Below are 26375 nucleotides of genomic sequence, written 5' to 3' on the forward strand. Positions count from 1 at the left end.
ACGATTCAGGGGGAGGCATGCACAGACCAAACTATTATAGTCTTGCTATTCCACAAGAAGGCATTTAGGGCTCGGTGTACTATGGATCAGATCATAAGGCAGCAGTGGCGTAACCCAAAACGATGGGGCTACTCTGGCAAATGTCCTGATGGTCCCTGAGTCTTCCATATATCACAAATATTCATAGTACTGAGGCTGAATGAGGACCTTCAAAGGGTGGGGGTCTCCCTGCAGCACTGGGGTTGCAGAGGTCATCCTATGCCCCTATAAGACAGTTGTTGTTTTAGGACTTGGCTGCATTTCTACTTGTTCCTTTTATTTCTTGCTATGTGGTGTATGTACCAATCCAACAAAGAGCAAAATGCCAATTCAGAAGTATTCATAGAAATCCTGTGTCATCCTACCCTAGGTGTAAAGATTTGGCAGGATTCTGTGTGCAAATCCTTCTGAATGGCTGCGAACTCAAGGTTGTAGGCCTTGAATGGACAGCAGACTTCCATCACTGAAGTTGCAAAATGCTGACATTACAGCCATCTCCCTTTAAAGGACACTGGACATTTTATTTTATAAGGCAAGAGGTGAAAAGACCTGGGAGAGCATGTAACAGTCCTTTGGACTGCTGCATGCTCACCCTGATGTATGCAGCTGATACTCACAAAGAGGAAGCTGTCTATTACAAGACAGTCTCCATTTTGTAAATGGATACCAACCCCTTTCAGGTTTTGTATCTCACCAATCATATTTTTTGATTGCAATAATACTTCTATTTGCCTCAAAAAGGTGGGAAAACCTCATTTAGGCTTCCTTACTTTGAAAGTCGAAAAAACTCATACTGTGGCCATTGCAAGCCACAAATCCATTTGCGGATTGTTTTGACTCTTATGTACATGTTGAATTTATTTTTTGCACTTGGAAGTCAGAAATTATTGCCGCACGTTTTGATTGTGCAAATACCTTTTGAACACTGAGGCTCTTATTTATGGAGGGCTTATGCTGCTGTTGAATCACTTTTTGTGACGCTGCGGTGGAGTAAAAAATGCACCACACAGCGCCATATTTACAAAGTGACACATCTAGGCAGATGCGTCACTTTGTAAAACCCTGCGCTACATTATACCTGCGTCAGGTATAATGTATGCAGGGTGGGCTTTCCCCCATAAAAAGGCTTATAGAAGTGGCACAGTGAACTTCTACGAGTTTACTGTGTTAAATCCTTACATCTGCTTCACAACAGGCAAAAAGACTGATGCAGGCCCTTTTACATGGGACTCACACATGTATAATGACACATTGCTGAAGTTGCATCTGTTTTGCGACACACTCCAGCAATGCATCATTACTGCTCCATCGGATACAGCAGGATTCCTGACATATCTGGTCAATCCTTGCGACATGGAGCACCGTACTGTAAATATGGAGCATCCAAGGTGTCGTAAGGAGGGCGCAGTGAAGCGTTGCATCGTTGTTTTCAACCAGTGATGCAACACTTTTCATAAATGAGGCCCTAGGCTTCTAAGTGTGGAAAATTGTGATGTGACATCTGTAGCCCCAGTAGATTGTTTCAAAACATGGAGAGGTCCAGCACACCGCTAATCATGAAAACAAATAAGAGATTTGAATCAAAGGTGATTGAAAGCTTCTTTACTCTTTGCAAGGTGGAGAAAGTGGCCCAAGTCCCTTCAGTCACTTAACTGGAAGCAATTCTGTCCTTTAGATGAGTAAGGTATCTGTTCTTAATCCATTAACACAGTGAAAACTACAGTATTTCTCTTGTAACTTTCAATGTGATATACGAACTAGGTGATTAGGTTACCAAAGAGGTTTTTTTCCAAAAAGATGACGATTTGTGCATTTTCTGCCTGTATGTACGAATGTATCTATGTTGAACTAGCAGCTCTGGCAGATGATGCGTGACCTGTTACACAGAAGTGGGGAGAACTCAGACCCATGGGGGACACAATACAATGAGCCACATGAGCAGGATTCTGGGGGACCCGTGTGCATATGTTGAGTGCATCCATGGGCAACTAAAACAGAGATGGTGAATGTTCAATTGCATCAATTTTCATAATGAGGCAATTTTTAACTAATGAGGTGTGTAAAAGAAATGCATGCTTCCTAGTTTGTTCTTCATGAAAATACATCTGGCATATCCAAGTCTTACTTTTCCCATTGGGTCATACAGGATCTTCCTGATTAAGCACTCCACTGCTTCTCCTGTTGGATTTAGCCCAGAACTGCAACTTCTGGGCTCAGTCCTGTATTCTACCTGCCTTTCAGATTCTTCCAGAACCATCTAACAGATTATAAATAATAATAATAGCACAACTTAACATATGTCCCCAATCCTTCCTGTAAATCAAACTACCATACCTGTAGGGGCTGTACAAGGCAATGGACAAGGAACTACCAATGGGACGACAGGTAGGAAAGACCTTCTATAACGGCACTCCTTCCATAGGGCTGGTGGTGTACAGATGACAACTATTCTTGGGAGAGAAATAAAGATCTACTCTGCTGACTGCAGCAGTGCTACCCAGCCTATATTAGAGCAATAGGTTACACCTGGATGTATGACGTTACAACGCAGGCTATTACAACGCCTGCCTTTACAACACGGTTTTTACATCGCAAACCTTTACAACGCATAACGCTTAGAGGTGCTGGATAGTAAAAAGTTTAATTTTCTATTCCAACTCCAGTCCCCGTGGACACTAGGGAAGGTGTTGGATAGAAAATTAAACGTATTCCCTATCCTAGAGCGCCCCCCAGCGCAATGCGTTGTAATAGTTTGCGTTGTAATGACCGCGTTGTAATGGTAGTGCGTTGTAAAAGTTTCGTTGTAACGGTTGTTCACCGTTACACCTACCTCAAATACAATTACAACTAAACAGAACAGCAAAACAGTGCAGGTAGGGTAGTGATGACCTACAATTTGGAGACTACAAAGGTTCCCAGTAAACACACATAACCTTCAAGGTAGTTTACAAAACTCAGATTGTAAACAAATATAACACCATCTGCAGATAAATTATCCACAAACAACATGGATATTTGGGTGCAAATAACTCCTATGACAAAAGACAAAGAATCTCTAGTATGGGAAAGGACATTGGAAACAAAGGGATCAAATGGAGGGACTGTTTCACTATGCAGATTCGCATAATTAAAAAGATTAGTTCCTTTGCATAGATTTCCCCAGAAATAGTGCAGTTGTGCGTGTACATTTAAAGATTGCATAATTACATTTCACCTGGCTCATCTGGTATCGCTACGTGAATCTGGCATCGCCATGTGTGAAGTGCAAACATATTTGCACTGATTGAATAGTAGCAAAAACATCATGTTGACCCGTAATTCTAAATGGCAGTGCAATCTATATAATTCAGTAATGTTGGTGCAAGATTACACTATTACTAGTGTAATCTGTGTAATTGAGCTTCAATGCACTTCAAACATAAGCTGTACACATATTGAAACCCTCATCAGCCCATCTTAGTTTATATTTGGCTGTTTTAAAAGGGATTGTATACATTTACCTGAATTTAGTTCGACATTAGTTGCACATACTCAGACTCCTCTCCATTCTGCGATTCTATTTCTTCAGTATAGCATTATGACCTCCAGCCTGGGCCACATTGGTTGCTGAAGGCCTCTACCAGGTATTGGCCTAGGCTGCAAGCAAAGGCCTAGAAAAAGGAACTGGGCCTTTAACATCCATTATGGCCAGAGTGAAAATGTGTACAATGCTATTAGAATATTCTGCCCACAGAGGGTAGAAATAGGGAAGAACAAGCTCTGGAATAGTGACGCAAAATGTCTATGCCAGTCATTATTGGCCCTCTTATACTCTATTGTCTTCAATGGAGCTCCCAACATGCCAATGTTCTAATATAACAATGTAGCCAACTGAAGAGGGCCATACCAGTTCCTTAAGGCCCTGAACCCACGGCATGGGCCCAAACTGCAGCCAATGGCCTATTAGGAGGTAAACAGCATTTATAAGTTGGTGTAGTATGAGAAAGACGGGTTATAATGCATTCTACCCACTGATGGTAGGCCATTCTAAATGAAAAAGAGAGAAACAGAAAGACCAATATTAGAATGTTGGAGCAGATGTTCTTTGCCAGCATTTATTTGCCCTGTGCCACTCATTGTGATTAGCGAAGCTACCAAAATCAATGCCAGTGTTTACAACTAACATTATAGCCTGTTGCAAGGCCAATAATGGTCCCAGAGTTATAGGCCTGAGCTGCAGGCAAAGGTCTAAAATAACGAAGAAGGCCTTTAACAACTAGTATGGACTGAGGCAGAAGGGCTATAATCAGAACCACTGAAATTATAGTATTCAGCGGCCTCTGCTCAGTCTCAGGCCTGCCATTGCAAGGCCTGCATGTGCAGTTTACTGCCACTTCGACTTGGGATTTAAAGCCACCTGCCAAGCCTTAAACTCCCATTTAATTTCAAATGTCACCCCCTAAGGTAGGCCCTAGGTAACCCTAAGAGCAGGGTGCTGTGTACATAAAAGGTAGGACATACACTGTTAAGTTTTACATCTCCTGGTAGTGACAAACAGTTACATTTGTTTTTCACTACGATGAGGCCTACTTTCTCTCAATGCCTACAATTAGGAATTCCTTAAAACACTTTTTAAGCTGTATATCCTAATTAGGAAGGAGTAGTTGTATCATGTTTTATATCTTTGGAAAAGTAATGAGAAATCCTCTTTTGTGGTAAAGGTATATTTAAGATTACTATTTTAGAAACAGCACTTTTAGAAATTGGAAATGTTTCTGCTAATAGCTTAGCTCTGTGTGTCTGCAGCCTGTCTCCAATACAAGTCTGGGATAGGTGACAGCTACACTCTGTGCATCCCCTCTAGACAGCCACAAACACAGGAAGGGTGGGTGTGACAGAGAACTCATCTGCATACATCTAGATTCTGATAGCTCTTCCAGGGCAGGAAGAGCAAGGGAGGGGACTGACACTTACACCTGAAGAGGCAGTGTTCTGGTTTCCACACGAAAGGCCGATTACCCCCCTACAGACACACACACACTTACACACACACAGATAGCCTGGAAGACAGGCTTGGGATGATAGGGGCCTGTGCACTTCAGAGGGCCTGCTTTAAAGTCCCCCCACTTCAAAGGAACATTTGGACATAAGTACTGAGGCACTAGTCCTACCAGACAGTACAGTACTGGACCTGTGAAGAACACTGCCAGGAGTACGGACTGCTGTGCTACAAAGATTGCCACCCTGTCTGACTGCTACCTTGAAGGAACTCCGTTCTGCTTTATTGAGCTGCCCTGCTGATCTCTGTCCTGCAGAGGACAAGGACAGGCCCCATCTCACTTGACCCAGAGTGACCCCAAGGGCTTGCTGGATTGCCCCCTGTTATGAAGTCTCAGAGCCATCAAAGACTTCCTTCAACTCTGCAACAGCATCTGGACTCTACCATCTGTTAGTCCTGCCCAGCCAAGTGCTGCTAATCTAGTCCTGGGACCTTGAAAGGTGATTTCTGCTGTCCAGAACCATACAAATCGATGCAGTGACAACTTTGCACCGATTGGAACCGGCGCAGAGCCTTTCGACGCTGCTGCGGGAGCCAATTGACGACATCATCTCAACTGGCTGTGCAGCTTGATGCCGACGGACAGCACAGTCTCGACAACAATGCAGCACCGGAATCTTAAAGGGATTTGACGTTGAAGCCTCCATCTACTGCACGGCTTGAACTAACCCTTTGCCTCCTTCCAGGGGATCAATGCGGCAACCCAACTCCCTGACTCCACGCATCAAGCCTTCGATGTCGACACCTGCACCATCCAAGGTATTATGTCAACGGGACCTGCCTGAGTCCTGTAGCCGGCACGCCCTCCATCACAGTTGGCCTGAACATTGGATTTCAACCTCAAGTAACCCCTTAGCGCTATTCACTACAAAGCACTATTTTTGGTTTAGGCTTTGAAAATTCATAACTCCAGGTCCATTTATTGGGTTTTTGTCGTTTTGGTCTTGTTTTACATATACAAATATTCACTATTTTTCCAAATCTGTGTGGTGTATTTTTGTGGTGTTTTCATTGTGCTACTCTGTGTGTGTGTGTGTTGCACAAATACTTTACACATGGCCTCAATAGATAAGCCTGACTGCTCTGTAATCTTTTAGTGTGCATCTAACTTAACCTGACTAGGATTGTGTGCCCTACTTAGATAGGGTGCATACGTCTGCCAACTAGGACCCAGTTTCCAACACCGCATTTGCCACATAACCCATCATCTGCTGCATGATCTGCAAATGTTAACAAAAAAATAATTTTTCAAGCTCAAACGGATCAAATGTTACAAAAAATGTGGTGACATGTGCTGTTGTAGTGGGAGGCCTGTCGCAAATATTTAATGGTCATCCTTCTGATGCTTTTTCCTGTATTCCATCGTTTAACTGGTACTAATGAGGTGAAATGTTTGCCCAGATAGCATCACCATGGTTAAAAAGGATAAAATAATGAAGTAATCCTATCAAAAATGCGCCGCATTATTCCGCATACTTTAGTCAACCCAGTTTCAGAATTTGATGTTCCCCAGCCGCAAAATTCCAGTGGACCCCGCTGTAATGCATTTAGAAAATTTAAATCACTGTGGCTAAAATTAAGAAATTAAAGGGACCATGCGGTGTAAAGGAAAATAAGCTGTTCTCTCTGCAAAGACCAGCATGTCGAATAATCACCAACAATTGGCGTTCTAGAGCGTTGTTTTATTTAATGAGGTCTGTTTGGCTCTTGAAATGTACTGTGACATCCTTTTTAGGACGGCCCCTTTAAAAGACAGAAGCAGAAAGATAAACATTGGAATTTTGGAGCAGAAGGTCTGTGCCAACCATTACTGGCCCATCTGCCACCGCATTGTGTTTAATGGAAGACTCTCTACACCTGATAGGTCACCCTGGAATGTTACCTGGCACTTGTTTGCCTTTTCTGGCCAAACTGACAGTTTATCGTTTACCCGGGATACTCATTTGATAGCATCTTTATGTTGGACTTAATGTTATCGAGTAACTTAACGCGTAGATTTCCCCTCAGGATTCGTGCTTGTTCTGAACACGGCCCTTTGCTGCATTTCCCACAAACGATCCGAAAACCGCCACCATAAATGTGTGTTTGTGGAAATATCTCTCCGCGGGCCGCTGCAGGCTTGCCGCAGTCGCGGTTTACACAGTGGAAATGTGTATCTGCCTAGCTGAACATAGCTCATATCGGTGCCCGTTTTATATTATCTTCTCCCCTGTGCCAGTGTCGAGGCAGACGCGTCCTCTGCTCTGATAGGCCTTGCATTAGAGAGCAGCAAATGGAGTCAGCCCCTGGGGCAGGAGGACAATTGTGTCGCATACGAACATGCTACATTGGCAGAGCGTCTGCATTTAAACGATTTGCTAATGCGGGTCTCATATTTTTAGAAGCGTCGCTCTGATAGGCTATCTCTGATGGCATCGTAATTGGGGTCAGATGAATACCAATCCAATGGAGATTCGCCTCTCAGCTGAAATAGCAAACACAGGTTTTTTTGCAATACATTATATTTAAAAAAAAGTCATCCGGCGCATTTTATTGGATTCAAAACACATTTGAAGCATATAAATGGAGATATATTATGGCAGCCCTGATGATGCTTGGTTTCCTTGGGCCGCATTGATACTCCAGGGATGGTAGTCATTTCCAGGTCACGATGACGTCATGTATGGGATACTAGAATGGTTAAATGATGTAGTATGTAAACATTGAAAGGGATGCTTATCTAATATGAATACAAGAAGTACCATATGAGAGCACTACTCTCTGCAAAACTAGAAAGCCTTCTTTTTATCCTCCTCTCTATATTCTGTATTTAATCTTTACTACTAACTTGTAACACGGTTCCAACTGTTCGGGAATCCTCAGCATTTACCAGCGATTCTGTGATGGTCTGAGGAATTCATCAATGCATATGAGAATGCTTACTGCATCATCTATTTTGGCATCATAAACAGTGGAGAATTTAGGCTGAGCTTTTAACTTTGCCTTAGGTTTATTTTTGTTATTTTCATTATTTTTTTTAAAATTATTTTTATTTGTATTTTCAAACCAAAATGAAAACAAAAGCAAAACAAGCATGTTACATCCAAATAGTCATCACATCCTACCCTCCCTCCACCCGCCTCCCACCTACTCCCGCACACCACTGTACAAAGCAATGCATTTATACAGAAACACTGTAATTTTCATTATTGTATAAGAAATGGTGCATACCTTCCTCCAAGGTTGGGCTTTTGTAAATGTAACCTAAAGTTTTGTAAATATTACTACTGTAGTACATTTGATTGTGTATCCATGTGGAGTAAATGTAACCTGTAATTTTGTCAGTAGTACTACTGTAGTAAATTTAAGTGTATATTTTGTGAATTACTATTGTTTTACTCTTATGTGGGTGTTTGTTTAGTGTTAGCGCCTTTTCTACTGAATCCTAAACTTACGTGCACTGGGATCTCTCAGGAAAAAAGTCCGTCCAAAAAAGATAGGAGAGGTGGCGGTAGAGATCTCTCATCAAAGGGTTTCTAAAGTGCAGTTTGGAGTACGTAAAGTAGTACTTTATGTACTTCGAAATTGGTTGTGTGAGTAGGCCCCAGTGTATGAAAGGCTCTAAGCTGTCACCTCTTCTATTCAACACGCTGTTCAAGGATGTGGCCTAATGGCTAGAGCAGCCTGCCTCGAAGCTGAGGAACCAGGTTCGAGTCTCGGCAGGGACACTCAACATTCTGTGATTGTGGGCAAATCACTTAATCTCCCCGTGCCTAGCAAAATGAATGTGTCAGTCTGTAATGCAACTGGTGCACATGTAAAGCGCTCCTATATCTTCAGGTCGAGTTTGCGCTATATAAAACTCTAAAAAAAAAAAACCACTAAAATACTCCTATGATTTCTGGTCACAAAACACATCAATGTACTGCCAAATCTCATCTAAACTTGAAAATAGCCACAACACCCATCACCCTAAGGCCTGACTGGCATCCAACACGCCAGGGACAGCCCAGGGCATCCATCACTTGAAGGCCATCATAGGGCTTCCATCACACCAAGGTTTGTCTAGTTTAAAATGTACTAGTTCACCCTATCTGCCTTTCCCTTCGGTGTTTTTGTTAAATATCTCCTTGTCTATACTACCCAGGCTGTAAATTCTGCAATAGAAAGGCTCACTTTGCCTCAATGTTCCTGACAAAGGCATTTTATAAACTACAACCTAGGTTTAATACCTAACCCCCTGATCATCTCACTCTCATCAGATTGAACTCCATGCACCTGAATTAAATACATAATTTTTCTGTTTATCTGGTTCATCACCCGAGCATCCAAGCTTGTGTAAGGTTGTGGGTATGGCAGGTGTTTAATCTGCAAAAAACACACCAAAATAAATAAATAAAACAACTTTAGGGGCCCAACTTTTCCACAGAGGTCTGCCGCTGGCACTGCCCGATGCCGGGTCAGGTGACTCAGTGGACTAATGCCTCCACTGCAGGGACCTGTGTTCGACCTCATGGTCACAGGGTCAAATCCCAGTGGGTCCACTCAGCCTTTCATCCATCTGAGGTCGATAAAATGAGTACCATTGTGTTGGGTAACAATAATCATCAGCTGTTCAGCGCCAAGATGCCTACGGGTGAACGTGCACTTTACAAATACAGGTTATGTTATGGTGGTTGCCACATACCAAGGCTGCCTGGTCTTGTGTATCTTTCTCCCACTACCTTATACTTCCCCTCGCTTTAACTCAACCTTGAGTGCTCCTTTTTATTTTTGCTTTCCCCCTTTGTCACTGTTTCCCTATCTTTCACCCCCTTCTCCTTTTTCTATTTACTGCCTTTCTCTCTCTTGCTTTTGCTCAAAGTCTGATGATGATAAATAAGTCCGCGTGCCCACCTCCTACAAACGCCGGCACAAATTAAGCACTGTCTGTGCTGAATGTAGCCACGCTTCAAATGCATACATAGTCTTGCACCGTTCTGCCCAGTCTACACTCTAATGGCCACAGAAATTTGTCAGGGGAGAATTAAATAATATTTATCATGCAATATAATATTTATCAATCAAAATAAATGGCAAACTTGATTCACGGAGGACCTCTTCCCGGGTAATGACGGATAAACATGTATTCAGCTGACTCGTTTTTTTATGGTGTGTATCGGAAATGCGTCCTGAGGGATGCACATTAATGTGACTGTGCACCTCCACTCTCATTGGCAGTCCTAAAACCCCAAACGAGCGAGCAATGATTTTACCGTAAGTGGCCGCGTGCCGGATCAGTAATTACATATATAAAATGTAGTTCCAAGTGTTTCGCCATTGCAGCCTGCAATAAGCGAACAATAGCAGCGCTGGGATAATTGGCAAGTGATTGCAGACTTTGCTTTCAGCCATCGCAATGTGGTGCTAGCATATTTTGAATTAGTAATATCAAGAGCCGTATCAAATATTAAACGTATTCATTCCGTCTTGACTTTATTTCATCAAAACGAAAGTGGGATGATGTCAATTTAACATGAGCGTTGGAGAACAGGATTTGATTGCATTTAGAGGTCCCAGATACACACCTGCAAGCTCATTTACTGACTGAGTAAAACAAAAAGGGTAAGCTGTAGAGTGAAAGATCAAAGCGAATTATCTTGGCAGTGCTTGTGATTTTAGAAGGAAGGTGTCACTCCACAGATCCACACTTAAAGAAAGATGGTTTATAAGGCCCTCCCTCTTAAGGAGAGGAGATATAGATTTGATGTTCTGTATCTTTTGTTCTGAGGCCAAGACTGACTTGCATATGGTTGGTCACTCGCTGTAATTGCACAGGCAAGCCAAACCAACACAATATGCCCAGAACAAGTAACAGTGGGTCGTTAGAGTCAATCATTTCCCTCCTTCGCACTTGTGCTAAGGGAGCCACCCTAAGAGCCCGATTATGAATCTGGTGGTTTGAGGACCACCAGACTTCCTGAGGCGCAGCAGTGGCGGTCCAGCCACTGCCGCATCAGCGATCCGACCTCCCTATTATAACTAGGGCAGTCAGATCACTATTGCTGTGTGGATGCTGCCAGGGAACTACTGTTCCTTGCCGCTGGCACGGCAGTGTAGAGGCAACAATATGGTTGGCGGGATCGCCTTGGTCACGCCAAGCAAATTACGAGTTACCTCTCTGCCACCATTTTCATGGCAGTTCCCTTCCATGAAAACCACGGTGGAGAGGAAACAAAGGTTGCCCCACAGGGCCCCCTTGTGTCTCTCGACTCTGGTGTTCATGCAGTGGGGCACAACATGTGCCCCCCTGTGAGCATGCACAACAGTTCCTGCACGGCATGGACTTTACAGTGCATGCCATGCAGGCGTTTTTATTGGAATTCCCATTGATGTGCCCATTTTCAGAGAAACTGCCGTGGGACCGCCAAAAAAAGCCCACTAGACATGACAAACACTCGTAATTTGCCGCCCAGCCCGACCAGGAGTTTGGCGGTACGAGAGTGGGCCGTTGGCATGTCGGTACGCTCCGGCACCACCAAACCTGTAATCAGGTCCTTAGTGTCAGAGCTCCCTGTGTCATAGACACTCAAACTGCACCTCCTCCCTAAGACTCCATAGGGGAATTAATGTTGTTGTTTTCTTGACTCACTCATGTTTTGATTTTATAGAAGGGAGTGAAGCGGTCCAGGTCTGCAAGCAGGCAAGAACTGCAATCATCGAGAATGCAAATTGCTTTGCCCAGCAAAGGGATACTTTTTGCCTCTGTGCTGCATCAGTTCTAAAAATCTAGCTGGTTGGAGAGACATACATCTCAGGAAGTTAAGTAACTGATTATTTTTCCTGCGGATATGCCTAAGAAAGATACTCAAGTCGTTACTCCTACATTGTGGTAACCTAAGAGATAGAGATGATGCCTTCGGCATGGGACGATGCTTTTCCCTACTTCTGGGCAATAGGAGCATATCTCTTGATCGAGGGAAGCACGGATGGAGTAGCTAAGCTGAGAGAAGACTTACAACTTGTGAAGAACTTTCACAGTGTTTTTTAGGACTTTATTTCAATGTGCTTGATTTTTTTTAAACTTGTTATAACAAATTTCGTTAGTGCTTGCAAACATATTGATTTATGTGTGTGTGTGTGTGTGTGCATGTTACATTCTACATATTTATATATATTTATTATTTACATGTATTGTGTGTTCCTTTAAGAGCATGCGGCATGTTATGTTTCTGTATGGGTTTTATGTTCCAACAGAGCCTTGTTCATGTCTCATTCCATATTACTTGTCAGTTACATTGCTGCTGTTGCCAGGTCTGGATTACATGCTGTGCTGTTGAAATAAACCCCTTAAAACCTAAACTGGATCTGGATTCTTACAGTGCACATACGTGTGTGTTTGTTTGTGAATATGTTTGTCAGTGTGCGTGTTGACCAAGCTATCATCAGGCTTACAAGTTTCCATCAGGAGACATTGGAAACAACTGGATGGATTAGGTCGTTTTTATAAATAATTTAAACAAAGACAATTAGGGCACTTAGGTTGGAATTAATTTATATTGAATGTCTCCTTTAATTAAAGCACCAACTATCAAATCTATGAAAAAAACAACGGTTCACAGGTTTAATTTCCTTCAAGATTGAAACCATCACTCGTCCTTTCAGGGTTGATAAAATGAGTACTAATAATATCAGTGGGGTAACACAACATTAACTGTACACTCATTTTGATTCCAAACACTGTCACAGAATCGATGTTTAGAATTAATGGCAAATACATGGGCCCACCCCCTATACAGACATTATATAAATGTGCTATTGTCTCCAGCTAGGATGCAGGAGAGACATTTTACGCTTGATGGAAGACAGGAAGATGTGTGACTGTGTGTGTGTGTGCGTGGGTGTAATGTGTGTGTGTCATTTTCTCACTCTCTCTTTCACTTTCTACCTGTTTACTTCTCTCACAATATCCTCTCCCTCATTCTACCTTGCTAGCCGACCCTCTCATTTCTCTGCCCCTCTATTTCGCTTCTCTCTTAATCCATCGTCTCTTCCTTACCCTCTCTCTGGCTATCCCTCTTAAAGTTCGAGACATTGGTTTCATATTTAATGATGTTAACTTCTGTCTAGCTCTCTCTTTCATTCTCTCTCTCGCTTTTTTCTCTGTTTTGCAGGCTCTGTAACACAGCACCTCATCATTGCATCCTTTGTATCCTTCCCCCTCCCTCAAAATGTTTCCCCTCTCCATCTTTCCTTCTCTCTCTCTCTCTCTCTCTCTCTCTCGTTCTTACTCTCACTGTTCCCTTCTCCATCTATCAGTTTCATATGTAGTGCTAACTAATATATCTCTTACTCCTTCTCTCTGTCTTTCTGTGTCTCTTTCGCACTTGCTCTGTCTTTTTATGGCTATCGCAATCAAAATATGGTACACATATTTAATGACCGTATCTATCTATCTATCTATCTATCTATCTATCTATCTATCTATCTATCTATCTATCTATCTATCTATCTATCTATCTATCTATCTATCTATCTATCTATCTATCTATCTATCTATCTATCTATCTATCTATCTATCTATCTATCTATCTATCTACCTACCTACCTACCTACCTACCTACCTACCTATCTATCTACCTACCTACCTACCTACCTACCTACCTACCTATCTATCTATCTATCTATCTATCTACCTATCTATCTATCTATCTGCCTATCAATCAATCTAGCGCCACTCACTTAAAATGTGACCCATACGCCCATATCGTATTTACTGCCGACATGACTTTAACAACACAAGCCCACATTTCAATTTCAATTACTGCTGTCGACCAGAGTTGCCTACCCATACAATCTTGCTCCAATATGTGCGATTTGCTGGCTGCTCTGCAAACACAAACACGTGTCACCACAAAGAACACTAAAGTGCATCCCTTAATCATATTGAACCCAAACTATCTGGAGGATATTTAGCTGAAAAATAGAGCTGATTGCAATACTGTTGAAAATACCAATTAAGAAATCCACTTCTGTTGTGTGTGTGTTAGTTGGAAAAACAGAATCACTGGGATTGGCATCTGATGTTTGCTTTCATTCATTTTCACAGCTATCAAAATGAAAAGACAAACCGTGAACCGAAGGGTACTCTCAGATGTGAGGGACAGCATTTTGTTTTCCTTTGATGCTGTCTGTTTTCTTTGGCACTGCTGTTTGTCTTTGATGGAAAAGAGTGTTGTGTGTTGTTTTCTCGCAGGTTTTTCAGGTATATTTTCCAGCATGTTTGTCTTCTGATCCTCGCTGTATGATCTTAAGTGATTTTTTTATCTGAACATAATCCTTATAAAGCATGCACTTTCAAATCCTTTCAAGTGGTCTGTTGCTGCCATGTTTACCCAAGAGAAAAGTACTTCTAATGTCGTTTCTGATAAAAGTTGCATTTTTGTGATTGTCCAAAAAAAACATATTAGAACCGCCAACAAAAGGAAACACTTGGCTCACAAATCTCTGCTAAAATATTTGCGGCATCCACTTGAAGATATCTTTGTGTTTCCCACACAATGTCACACTGTCAGTTCCAACAATGTGTTAAACTGTGCATTGCATTCTAGCTCCTTACAATGAAAAAGAAATGTCATGGGTTCCTCTGTCAAGAGTAGGGAAATGTGAAAAGAAGTTGAATCAATAAATCATTCAATCAGGGTTTGTAAAGCGCGGCTACTCACCCATGAGGTTCTCAGGGCGCTGGGTGGTGGGGGGCAGGGAGTGTGGAACCCAAGGTTTCTTAAGATCCCAGATATCACAGTTATGGCCATGCTGTTTCAATTCATAGCAGCCTTGCCAATGTTGTGTTCATGTTGTTTTCTTTATAGCAGGGTACCGTTATCTCATGCCTAGTCTTGATTGTATTTCAGAACATCGAGGAGGGTATATCAAGGTCGTACAGTCTCATGACCTGACTACCCGACGACCAAATTATCAAGACGGTAAATGCAGAGAGGGATGTATATATATTCACTATTCTTCACTCCACATCTATGTACCTCTTAGATATAAAAATATATACAAACTTATCTATCACCATTCTGGACATTGATATCCTGGTCATGAAATTGTGTGACCTCAATATTCCCTCCTAGATATTCCGAAGCCACATTCTAGACTTTGGCCCACCAGTGTTACATTCTGCGCTCAGTCCTCTCAAGTCATTTTCACATTCTAGAGCTGGACTACTTCAGTTAAGAGGACAACACAAGGACTTGGGGGTTGGGGTTAAATGGCCCATCGCCTTGACCTCCAAACAATCCTCACTGCCTTTACTTTGATCAGAAACCATCATACGGAGGTACATGCTCAGCTTTTCTTATTTCACTTGGGATGACCCAAATTAATTCTCAAAAGTCTATCTGTGAGCAAGAGAGTGTGTCACTCGAATCACAAGTTGACTGGCTATTTTTTTGGATACAAAAATGAATAAAGATGTACATGAGGAGATATAATAATGATTGGCTTTTGTGAATTGATTTGTGTCATCCCAAGTGAAATTAGAGAAGCTGAGCATGTTACCTACATGTGATGGTTTCTGATCTACTTTAGTTTGATTGCACTGCCCTTGCACTGGCTGTCAATTGGGTCAAGAATACAATTTACATTGGGATGTCTAACACATGTAGGGCCTGATTGCATGGGCCGACCGACCTCTGGCCGGTGGTCCCAACACAGTTATTACAATGCAACCACACATGGTGCAGGTGCATACTCCCATATGGGAGCTTGTGCTGCATCCGTAAACTGGCCATAGCACAAGCTCCCATAGAGATATGGGAGTCTTGGCAAATCCCTGCACCTCGTGGCAGGCACCTCATGGTGCCTGCCACACGGTGCAGGGATTAACAGGGGCCCCCAACCGGAGACTGCAGGGAGAAAGGAGCCCTTTAGGGTCCCCCAAAGTCTCTTTCCGACAGGCTTTCCATGTGAGAAAGCCCGAAATGGAAAGCCTGTCAGAAATTGACATCGTAATCCTGACAGCAGAAACATCATCCTCAGGGATTAAGGTGAGGGTCTCTGACTGCCATACGGGCTCCTTGAGCCTGTCGGAGTCCAGCTGGAATGACCACCGGCATTGTAATGCGGCGGTTGAAAGTTAAACCTACAATGTGAGTCGTAAATGCCTCCGCCCTGTGGTCCTTAAAATATTGGGCGGACAAAGAGGACTGAGATGTATGAAAATGGAACTCATTGAAGCACCTAAATTCAGAACAGCCCAAAGCCGCCACCAATATTTTTCACGAACTGCAACTTCTATTTGGCATTTTCTGCCTGCAAGCCTCTGAACTAAACATTTGGTGATAGAGATCAAATCTAAAAGCACAGTTATTCTGATTACAACATAAGCTGTCCTAATGTTCTGGCTGCCCACCTCAAATACACTGCTATTGTTACAGATAACACCCATTGTATCTTTTGTTACAATCTAAAGATATATTCTTAAGAGAGGCACACAAATTTGGCAAAACAGTATATACATAAATAAATATTAAATAAAGCTTATTGTTAAATGGTTGCTGTCTACCGAAAGGTCATGTTTGCCTCTAAATATCCATACTAAGGTAATTATGAGAGAGTGGGCTGTGTAAGATGTATGCCAATGTGCACCTTACTGTGCATATTCCAATTGGGGATTGAGAACCTTTGGCTTTTCTCCCATTTACAGAAACCTTCAGGAACAGGTGTCCTACTGTCCTGTCCACTCTACCCTTAGTAGATGCATCCAATGGCTGAAGTCTGGGAAATGGTGCTATTCTTAAACTTCAGAAACATTGGAAGATATTCAGTCTCTCAAACAGGATTCCTTCCCAATACGGAATAGAGACTGTCTTTTCTCACATGTGAGTGAGACTCTGACCATGGTTGACCTTTCATAATGATTCCCTAAATGCAAGCCACCACATTTAACAATGTGGATAATTAATTGCTTTTGTATAGCCTTCAAAATGTTTTCAGGGATAAAATGAAAGCTTAGTAATGGTAGTGTCCTTTCCAGAGCACAGAAAACGAATGGACCGCAATGGAGTGTGGGTCGGATACAAGGACCAGGTCCTGGTCAAAGAGTTACCTTGGGATTTAGACATTTTCTGAGAAGATGGAGTCTTCAATGGGGCAAGGCAGCAGGCTGGATTTGAAGATCTAGCCATTGATAATGCGTTGATGAAGGATGAAGTCTCACTGAAGCCGGTGACGAAGGCCGGAAAAGGTCAGAGCTGGGAAAATCCCAGAGTTTGTGCCCAGGAAAATGTCAACATTGACCAGATGCTACTTGGTGCAGGGGCCAGTGAAGCTTTCTACCTTCATACTTAGATGCTTTTCATTGAAATCATAGTCCTCCAGAAGGGCAAGGATGCAGCCTGTAGCCAAAGAATGTTTGATGTCATCAGATGCTAGTCAAAGTCGGGTCCACTGTAGCGTATTTGCTGCATAGCGGGAGCTAGGACGATGTCAGACTCAGTGGCAATGCACCCTCAGTGGTTCAGCTTGGTGGATTGGTCCCAGTTTTCTATCAGTTCTCCAGTCAAAAACTCTTAGAAAAATGTGTATGTACCAGGTTTTAGTGGTAGGTTGGAGGAGTGCACTCTGAAACAAAAGTTCCAGGAACTCAGGAACAGAACTTGAGGATCAGGACTCACTCCACGGAAGCCACCAGCAGGGTCTAGAGCATGTCCAATTGAAACTGGTCATCTTGCCTTTTCCTCGCAGTTTTGTGCCCTTGTAGCTTGACAGGAAGTCAGTCAACTGACTCTTGGAGCCCGCTTTGCTTCCCTCAGTATAAGTAGGAGGAAGTCCAGCTCATAGGGTTCTCCTCACAGGACCCAGCAGTCAGCACAGTCCTTCTTAAATCTTCCACAGGTCCAGTAGTGTTCTGAAGAGGGAGCTAAGGGGTGCCACATTTATGCCTGGCACTAACCTGTGGGCGGGAGTGATGCCTCACCCCTCCCTAGCCAATAGGGAAAAGGTTTCCAGGGGTAATCCTACCACCTTTTGCAGCAATTCATTTGTGGCCTACTAAAGAAAATCCCACAGTGCCTTTTCCTACTCAAAACCAAGACTGAAGGATCTTTCTTCTCCTGTGCAGAGCTTCTGTGCGCACCCTAAATGAGTGGCCAGGGAAGTTAGCAATCCCTCCTCTGTGGTCACTAAAAGACAGTCCTGGCATCAGCTTCTCTCTCACTGGGCCTGGGGCCTGACTGACTCATGGGACAAAGGAAGGGACAGGCCCAGATATTAGCCACATCTGCCTGTGACAGGGCAGGACTCTTTGAAGATTAAGGTTCTGGGCACTTCCCAGATGTTCATCCTGTCAGAGGAACAGAATCACACCCCACACTCACTGCCTTTGTCACAGCTCTGGGAACAAGTTCACGCCTCATCAAGAAGCTATTCAGTTCCTGGATGATAGTTGGAAGTTCATGCAAATGTGCTTCTAGAGGCTCTAGTCCTGCTAAAGGTAACTTTTAAAAGTAGCTTTTAAAACTGGGAGAGGGGTTGGCCTAACGGCTAAGGCGCTCGACCTCGGACCTGGAGGAACTGGGTTCGAGTCTCGGTAACGACGCCAAAAACCTCCTGTGATTCTGGGCAAATCACTTAATCTCCCCATGCCTAAAATGAAAGTGTGTCCTCATGTAACGTAACTGGTGCTATGTAAAGTGCTCTGATAACTGATTCGGTTCGGTTCTAGTTCGCGCTATATAAAACTCTGCACAATAAAAAAAAAACATATTTAAGACAAATCCGACTTCGCCAATGAATTGGATTAAAAAATATTTTAAAAAGTCCAATAATTACCTTTTGAGCTGGTTCTCAGGTGCAGATAACAATATTTAATTTTGATATTAACTCCCAGTGAAAATATATTTGGGGGCTTTTTACCTTAAGGAAATGTTTTACATTACACTTTTACATGCCCTTCTTTTAAATACTATACACCCTCCCTTATTGGGCTTTAAGGCGCACTGAGAGGTGACTTAATAATATTTAAAAGCAGGGATTAGACCTGTCACAAGGTATTTTTTTGACAAGTAGATTTTGAAGCTTAAACCTGCACAGCGAAGTTATTGGTGGTAGGCCCGCAGTCATGTCTTGCACTGTTTCTCTAGTTGTAACAAAATGTGTGTTTCAGTCCACTAGTAACATCTAACTTACAGGCCCTAGGTTCACTTTGTACCAGATAATATGAATCTACAGGTAAGTTAAATATGCCAATTAGGACGATAGCTTACTTCAACATGTTCAAGATTCCAGAGTCCCCACTCAAATTGAAGTGATTCTGCATATAATCCTCATAGTTGTAAATGTGAGACCCCTTGGTTTGGCCGAGCTGGTGCGAGGTATCATAAACTCATTGAAGGGGTTAAGAGAGAGGCAGATATCACAGGTCAGTCGTTGGTTGAATTAACTCTACTGAGGAAGTTAAAAGGTTTAGAATTTGTTCCTCAGAAACAATTGAAACCAGATTAACATATTGAAAGCTTTCCCTATTCCGCATACATGGTTGCTCAAAATATAATGGATGAAGGTGTGAAAGCTAAAGTTACAAAAGAGACACCACTGTACTGTAACCTCTAATACATTCAAATCAACCCTCTCTTAGGAGCATATGTATCATTGAAATTTGCATTTGCAAAGGCCGAAATTGGCAGAATTTCGGCCTTTGCGAATGCGAATTCTCAATATGGTATGTATTAAGCAAATGTGGTTCAAAATAAGGAATCGCACAATTTGCGATTCCTTATTTTGCGATTGCATTTAAGGAATCGCAAAATTTGCGATTCCTTAAATGCAATGTATGATGCAAAAAAATATTGCTAATTGTCTCTAAGGAATCGCAAATTACCACCAACTTCAAGTTCGTGGTAAGTTGCGAATTCCTTTAAAAAAGCATTTTTTTAAAAACAAAAGGTGCCATGTGACGCTCATACATGCCCTTAGGGCATGTATGTGCGACATATGCGCACACATGTCATTTTCAGGGGTGCAGTAGGGTGTCCTTTGGACACCCCTGCACCCTTGAAAATATTCTCAATTTGCGATTAGCTAATTGCTAATCGCACATTTCCCCTTCATTCCTATGGGCCTCCTGGCCCATAGAAATGAATGGGAAATTATTCCTTAATTGCGATTAGCAATTTGCTAATCGCAATTAAGGAATTTTAAGAAATCGCTAAAACGAAGCTGATTTCTACATACATACCATTTTGCGATTTCTAAATAGCGATTCCTTAAAAATCGCTATTTAGGAATCGCAAAAGGGAATGTTGATACATATGGCCCTTACTCATTTGCTCATTGCATTAAATCAAGTCTTGACTGTACTTTCTTCTGTGCTACCAAAGACATTATTAACAAGTGTACATACTTCACAGTCTTAACCCCCTTCCCTTATGTTTTTCGTCCTGTTCCGCTTGTGCTTGATCATTTCCGTGATACAATTGCAATATGATTTGTACTGAAGAGCACATTCTGTTTCTTATTTATTTGCTTTTCCAAACTGTCCTTATGTTTGTTTATCCCTTTTTGCAACATCAATAAAGATTATTTGAACAAAAGAGTCACCTCTAACATCAGACATAATTCCAAGGTCTTCTAGCACACAGACCACAATGAACTGAAGTCCACGCTGTGGCTGAGCACATTTCAAAAGCTCAAGCAGACATTGCATCAATTAAAGAAAAAGTCCTCTACTGGTTCAACACGAGGTCAAATGATCCAGCAACGTTTTTTTTAATAGAGTTATTAAAACTTTCACCTTCAATTCTGGAGCAAATTCATAGACGTTTGAGAAAATGTTCAACGATGTCACTATTTTAAATAGCTTTTAGAAGAACTTAACTTAACCTCGACCCAGCGGAGAACCTGAATTCAAAGAAGTCAGTATCCTAGGAATTTGCTGCTCAGAAGTGGTTCAAAGAAAGGCATCTGTGGCAATGCAAGAAGCTCCTTTTTCATTTGAAATGAACGTACATCCCTGCAATGGATATATATATATATTGGGAAATATTAATGACTTTATCAGGAAAAAAGTCATTCACTTTTTAATAAGATCTAGGCCCTGATCATGATAGGGCTGATAATCCATTTTTTGGTGCAAACTTGTATTTGACTACAAAACAAAATCCAGCAATTTGTGGCAGGTAAAAAAGATGCTGTGCACCCAGAACATCCACTGCTAGTCTGTTGTTCCCATGTCAAGCTGCCCACACCCAAAGGCAGTTCCTCCACTAGGGCGTAGGAGCGTCGCCTTACTGCTCTTCCGCAGTGCGAGAAAGCCAAAACATAAAATGGTAATAACTTTTGGTTATTACCATTTTCTGTTTCTTTGGGCATTGGGGGCGGGCAGGTGGGCGGAGCTGCCCTGTTTTTGGAGCAGGGCAGGAGTGGTTTGCCCACTCCTGAGTGCACAAAGACTGCTTGGTCGGCCCTCTCGGGCTGCCCAAAGCTGTCATGCACACTCTGCCCCTTGCATTGCAGCCTGCATGGAGAACATGCCATCCCCTACCGCCCCTGGCTGGGTGGAGTCCCATCAAACACAATGCTCCACTGGAGAGTTGTGATTGACTTAGGGGAGTGAGCCTGGCTGCATGCTTTCTGGCAGGTGAGCAGGAGCAGTGAAGACGCAGAACCTGGGCCGGCGGAAAGGTAGGTTTACATTTTTTTAAATTATTATTATTGGCCCCCTCCCTGCACAACCCTCCCCTCCCCATGCGACCTCCCCACCACGCGCCCACCCCGCACCTCCCCACCCGCCCGTGATACATGTTGGCGGCTACTGCCTAAATCATAATTCAATGCAAATAACATGACCCCAGGTTGGTACACCCCATGCTAAAGCAAATTAGCGGAAGTGCAACTTTTCCCCATTTTTTTTTTAACCTATTGTTGTCATGGCTACCTTGATTTAACAGATGAGTCTTCCGTTTTATGCTCTCAGCTGGAGATTTTTCTTTAATCATCTTAAATATATCTCATGATTAAGGGCACCACGGAAAATGAGAACAATGTGGTATGATTTTGCAAAGTTAAAATACCTATTATTCCACTACGGCTGTTACGGATTCCTATTAATGTGGCACAGGACAGCACCTTGAAGGGACCAGACGGGAACCTCGCACCACGTACATACCCGTTCCCTTCCTGCCCTTCCCAGCAGTGGCTAGATGTCCCTTTCACCGTGAAAACAGCGGATGAATCAAGAACAGAAGTACAGGCGAGCCGGGAAACATTTCAGCACCGAGGAGAGCTCCGGTAATGCAAATGCAGTACTTCCCAATGTACTTCACAGCTTTCAGAGCTAATCATCAAGAACGCCTGAACGGGCAGGACATAACCTACTTACTGTGTGCACACGATTGTTTATGGAGCACTGGCATTTAAATTAATGAACTGAGCCATGGCTAGAATGAAAAGCACTGCTTCCAGGTCTCCCGTATCAAAAATATGATTAATGGAAATTATCATAGCTAATATGTTGGAAATCTAATTAGAACGCTGGGAAAATGTTCACAGCTCAAGTTCATGAAATGTGTTTCTTTTTCTGAAAAGTACTTTTACATGGCCATGTATTATATCAGCTAAATTAATGAATCACAACATTCGTTATATGTGGTCAAAACGCATCTACCATACATTAACTCTGCAGATGTAGAGTACTTAAAACCCTTTTCAATCTAATTTTAAGGTTTTTAGTGGTTGAAGTCTACTTCGGCATTATTTTCGGGGAGAGGTGTGGCACAGCGGCCAGAGCGGCTGAATCCAGAGTGCGAAGTTCATGGTTCGATCCACAGTGGCAGCTCAGCCCAGGAGCATGTGACTCTGAGCAATAGCTCACATAGGGCCAGATGTAGGTAATTCCGATTTGCCTACTCTTGAATACCGAATCATAACGATTCGGTATTTAAGAGTAGGTAAATTGGAAGTAGGCAGATGTAGGTAATTTTAATTTTACAATTAAGGATTTTGTAAGATTCGGTATTTACTGATTCGGTAAATACCGAATCGGTATTTCCCATTGATTCCTATGGGCCTTGAAGCCCATAGGAATCAATGGAAAATACAGATTCGGTATTTACAGAATCTGTAAATACCGAATCCTGGCAGGGGGAACAGGGTGTCACTTTGACACCCTGTAGCATCCCAATTGCAGGCTTGTGTGCCATGTGGCACACATACATGCCCTAAGGGTTGGATTGGGTGGTAAATACCGACTCCTAAAGGGCCTGTGGCACTCTTTGAAGTGCCAGCTACATCTGGAATTACAGAATCGGTATATTTACCGAATCGGTAATTTTACCGAATCGGTAAATATACCGATTCTGTAATTTTAAGCTCCTACATAGCAAAACCCAAATACCGGTCGGTAACGGCCGAAAGCGGCCGTTACCGACCGGTATTTGGGCTCCTACATCTGGCCCTCAATCTGCCCGACGAACCCCAGGTCCTTGAAACCTTAAGGGTTGATATGTCCGTGCTTTACAAATATGAATTATTATTTCCAAATCAACAAATGAATGGTATGTATTCAATTCCAATCATATTAATCAATCAAAAGCCTTAATTAGGAATAGGATTTATTTTGCTGGTCCCTGGGAAACACATGCGTGAGGGGTTCAGAGTCACAACTTTGCTGTAACTACGGTATCCCGGCAATTTTCTCCAGGTGAATTGTGTCTGTCAAACCTACTGATATTTACCAGGAAATATGGTGCACGCAATTTAGAGCACGAAGAGCCAAAATCAGCATCCCATTTGAAAGGGCACAAGTTCCAGTAGATGACAATGATCACACCTGTTAACTTTTGATCCCTGAGGTACCGAATTTTAAAAGAAATTATAAATACGTCATTCGCAGCTGGGCCACGCAAAATGAGGGTCTAAGACTTATTGCCAAATGCATCAAAAGAAAACAGTGTTAGGACTGGCACTAACGTTTTTGGGCATTCAGGGACAAACTGCATTAAAAAGTATTTTTCCAGTCTTAGAAATCACTTCTTAAGTCGCAGATGTATCCATTTTAAGAAGGCAGATTTCTGCACGAGATAAATATGGACTTTTGTGGCTAGTGCTTCATAGTGGAGTTGAGGAAAAAGGAAAACGTTGCCATGCAAGCACATGACCCGGTGCTCCTGAAAAAGGGCTTGTGCACGTTTTTAATGCTAGCCAACAAAATGTGATATTTTGTCGCTATGCCATTGTTGACACATCCCTACTGCTTGCTGGGCCAATCGTCTGTCACCCTAGTCATGAGGCCATATGGGGCCGTCTCATGGTGCCTTTGCTTTAGACAGCGACGGCTCCTCCACTATGGCGGAGGAGCATTACCCTCCAGCTGAGAGCCAGCTGAACGAGGGAAAAATAAAATGATAATAAAGCCATTTTATTATAATTTTATTTTTATTTTTGCGTTTGAGCCAGCGAGCCAATTCTGGGCGGGGTGGGCCATGACGAGAGCAGGAGGAGGTATAGTGCACACTGTAAATGTGCATGACGGTTTGGCCGGCTGTCTAAGGCCGGCGAAACCGTCATGCAGGCCAAACCGTCATGCACACTTTGATCTCTCTTCACCCAAGCTGTGTGGTACAGCCCGGTGAAGTGGAGACACAGACTCCTAGGACCTGAGTGAGCGCTACAAAAGTCAGCTCAGGCCAATCAGGCAGCTGTTCTCTCATGCTGTATTACCAGTATGAGAGCAGTGTCATGATTGGTGCCTAAGAACCTGGCGGTGTGCACCAGGCCCTGGGGAATCGGAGTCAGACAGGAGCAGAAGAACCCTGAGACGGCAGTGGCAGGTAAGTGTTTTCTTTTTGCTTTTTTGTTATTTTAACCTTCCCCCCACGTCTCCCCACCACCCGTCTCACCACATGTTAAGAAGAGCAGCCGCTACCGGCTTTAGTTCTTTCTCCAACTGGTACTAGTTAATGATTCTGGTTAAATTTCTGATATGAAAAAGCATGCCTAAGCTCTGCCGCAGTTTACCGTTATGATTTAACGAGGCTGCAGTGACACAGTGCCTTGTGAACATTAGTGGTATGTTGAACTGGGTTTTATGCACCCTGGAATCCAATGTGGACAATTCAAAGCCAGGGTGATGTTTTCTCAGCATTGTAAGATGATGTTCATATGGGCTACCTGAATCTGGGTCTTCAGCAATGTACTGAATGATAGTATAAGGAAGCGTACCTAGCTAGTGTTCCAGAAGTCCTGGTGATGTATTATAGGGACATTTGTGGGGCATTATTAGGGCAGGTTGACATATGTATTTTGCTAGATTCCTGTTTAGAATAGGTACTTCTTTTTTTCCTAGGAAAGTTGTTAGTTTGTTAAACAGTTTGTGAGACAGTCACATGGATGTTCAGATACACAATGCACTCTCATTAGTAGCATAAGAGTAGAAAAAGTAACTTACCTGTTATCATATTAATGCAATTGTATTTTGCACAACTAATACCTGTTATCTAGAATGGAGCCCAGTCTAAATAGATTAAACTGGTAGATGGTAGACTTTAAAGAAAAATACTTTGATTAACAAGCATATTCTGTTTATTGGAATGGAAATGGACAACAGAGATTGGAAAGCAAAGCACTGCAAAAGCACCTGTAATTTACTTAACGTTTATCAGCTAGATTCATGAAAGGTAATTGCGCTCGCAAGGGGCCAGATTCTGAGAATCTGGCCCTTTGCGAGCCCAATTTTTGCATTTGGGATTCATCATCCCAAATGCAAAAATTGCTATTAGCGAAATCGCATATTTGCGAGGAATTGCATTTAAGGAATCTCTATTTGGGATTCCTTAAATGCAATTCATTAACCAATTTTAAATTGCGAATTCACAAGTTCTGGCCGCTATTTACCACGAAGTCAGACTTCGTGGTAAATAGCGGAAAAAGTAGAAAAAAGCACTTTAGTGCGTTTTTCTCAGTTGCATGTTACACACACACATGTCCTTTGGACATGTGTGTGCGCAACACCTGTGTGAATTTGCATTTCAGGGGTGCTACAGGGTGTCCTTTGGACACCCCTGGCACCCTTGACATCGCATCCTTATTTGCGATTAGCAAATTGCTAATCGCAAATAAGGAATAACTCCCCGTTCATTCCTATGGGCCTTTAGGCCCATAGGAATGAATGGGGAGTTATTCTTTATTTGCGATTAGCAATTTGCTAATCGCAAATAAGGAAAATGTAGGAATCGCAATATTTTTTGCAATTCCTACATGAATCCCGTTTTGCGAGTCTGTGATAGCGATTCCTTATGAATCGCTATTAAAGACTCGCAAAACGGGTCTTTGATGA

At 42.6% G+C, this 26375-nt stretch overlaps 1 protein-coding gene and 1 long non-coding RNA gene across 4 annotated transcripts in view; one reads left to right on the forward strand and one right to left on the reverse strand.

Annotated features, from left to right (window-relative positions):
- The window catches only part of LOC144784418 (uncharacterized), a 464308-nt gene extending 449979 nt beyond the window's left edge, over positions 1-14329 (forward strand). For all 3 annotated transcript variants that reach the window (XR_013601639.1, XR_013601640.1, XR_013601641.1), the window contains one exon: positions 14145-14329. This is a non-coding gene — a long non-coding RNA (uncharacterized LOC144784418). The remainder of the gene's footprint in view (positions 1-14144) is intronic.
- The window catches only part of SHISA9 (shisa family member 9), a 1140149-nt gene that overhangs the window by 934689 nt on the left and 179085 nt on the right, over positions 1-26375 (reverse strand). The gene's annotated exons all lie outside the window — the stretch shown is intronic.

This window comes from Lissotriton helveticus, chromosome 10 (genome assembly GCF_964261635.1).
Source record: "Lissotriton helveticus chromosome 10, aLisHel1.1, whole genome shotgun sequence".
Taxonomy (NCBI): domain Eukaryota; kingdom Metazoa; phylum Chordata; class Amphibia; order Caudata; family Salamandridae; genus Lissotriton; species Lissotriton helveticus.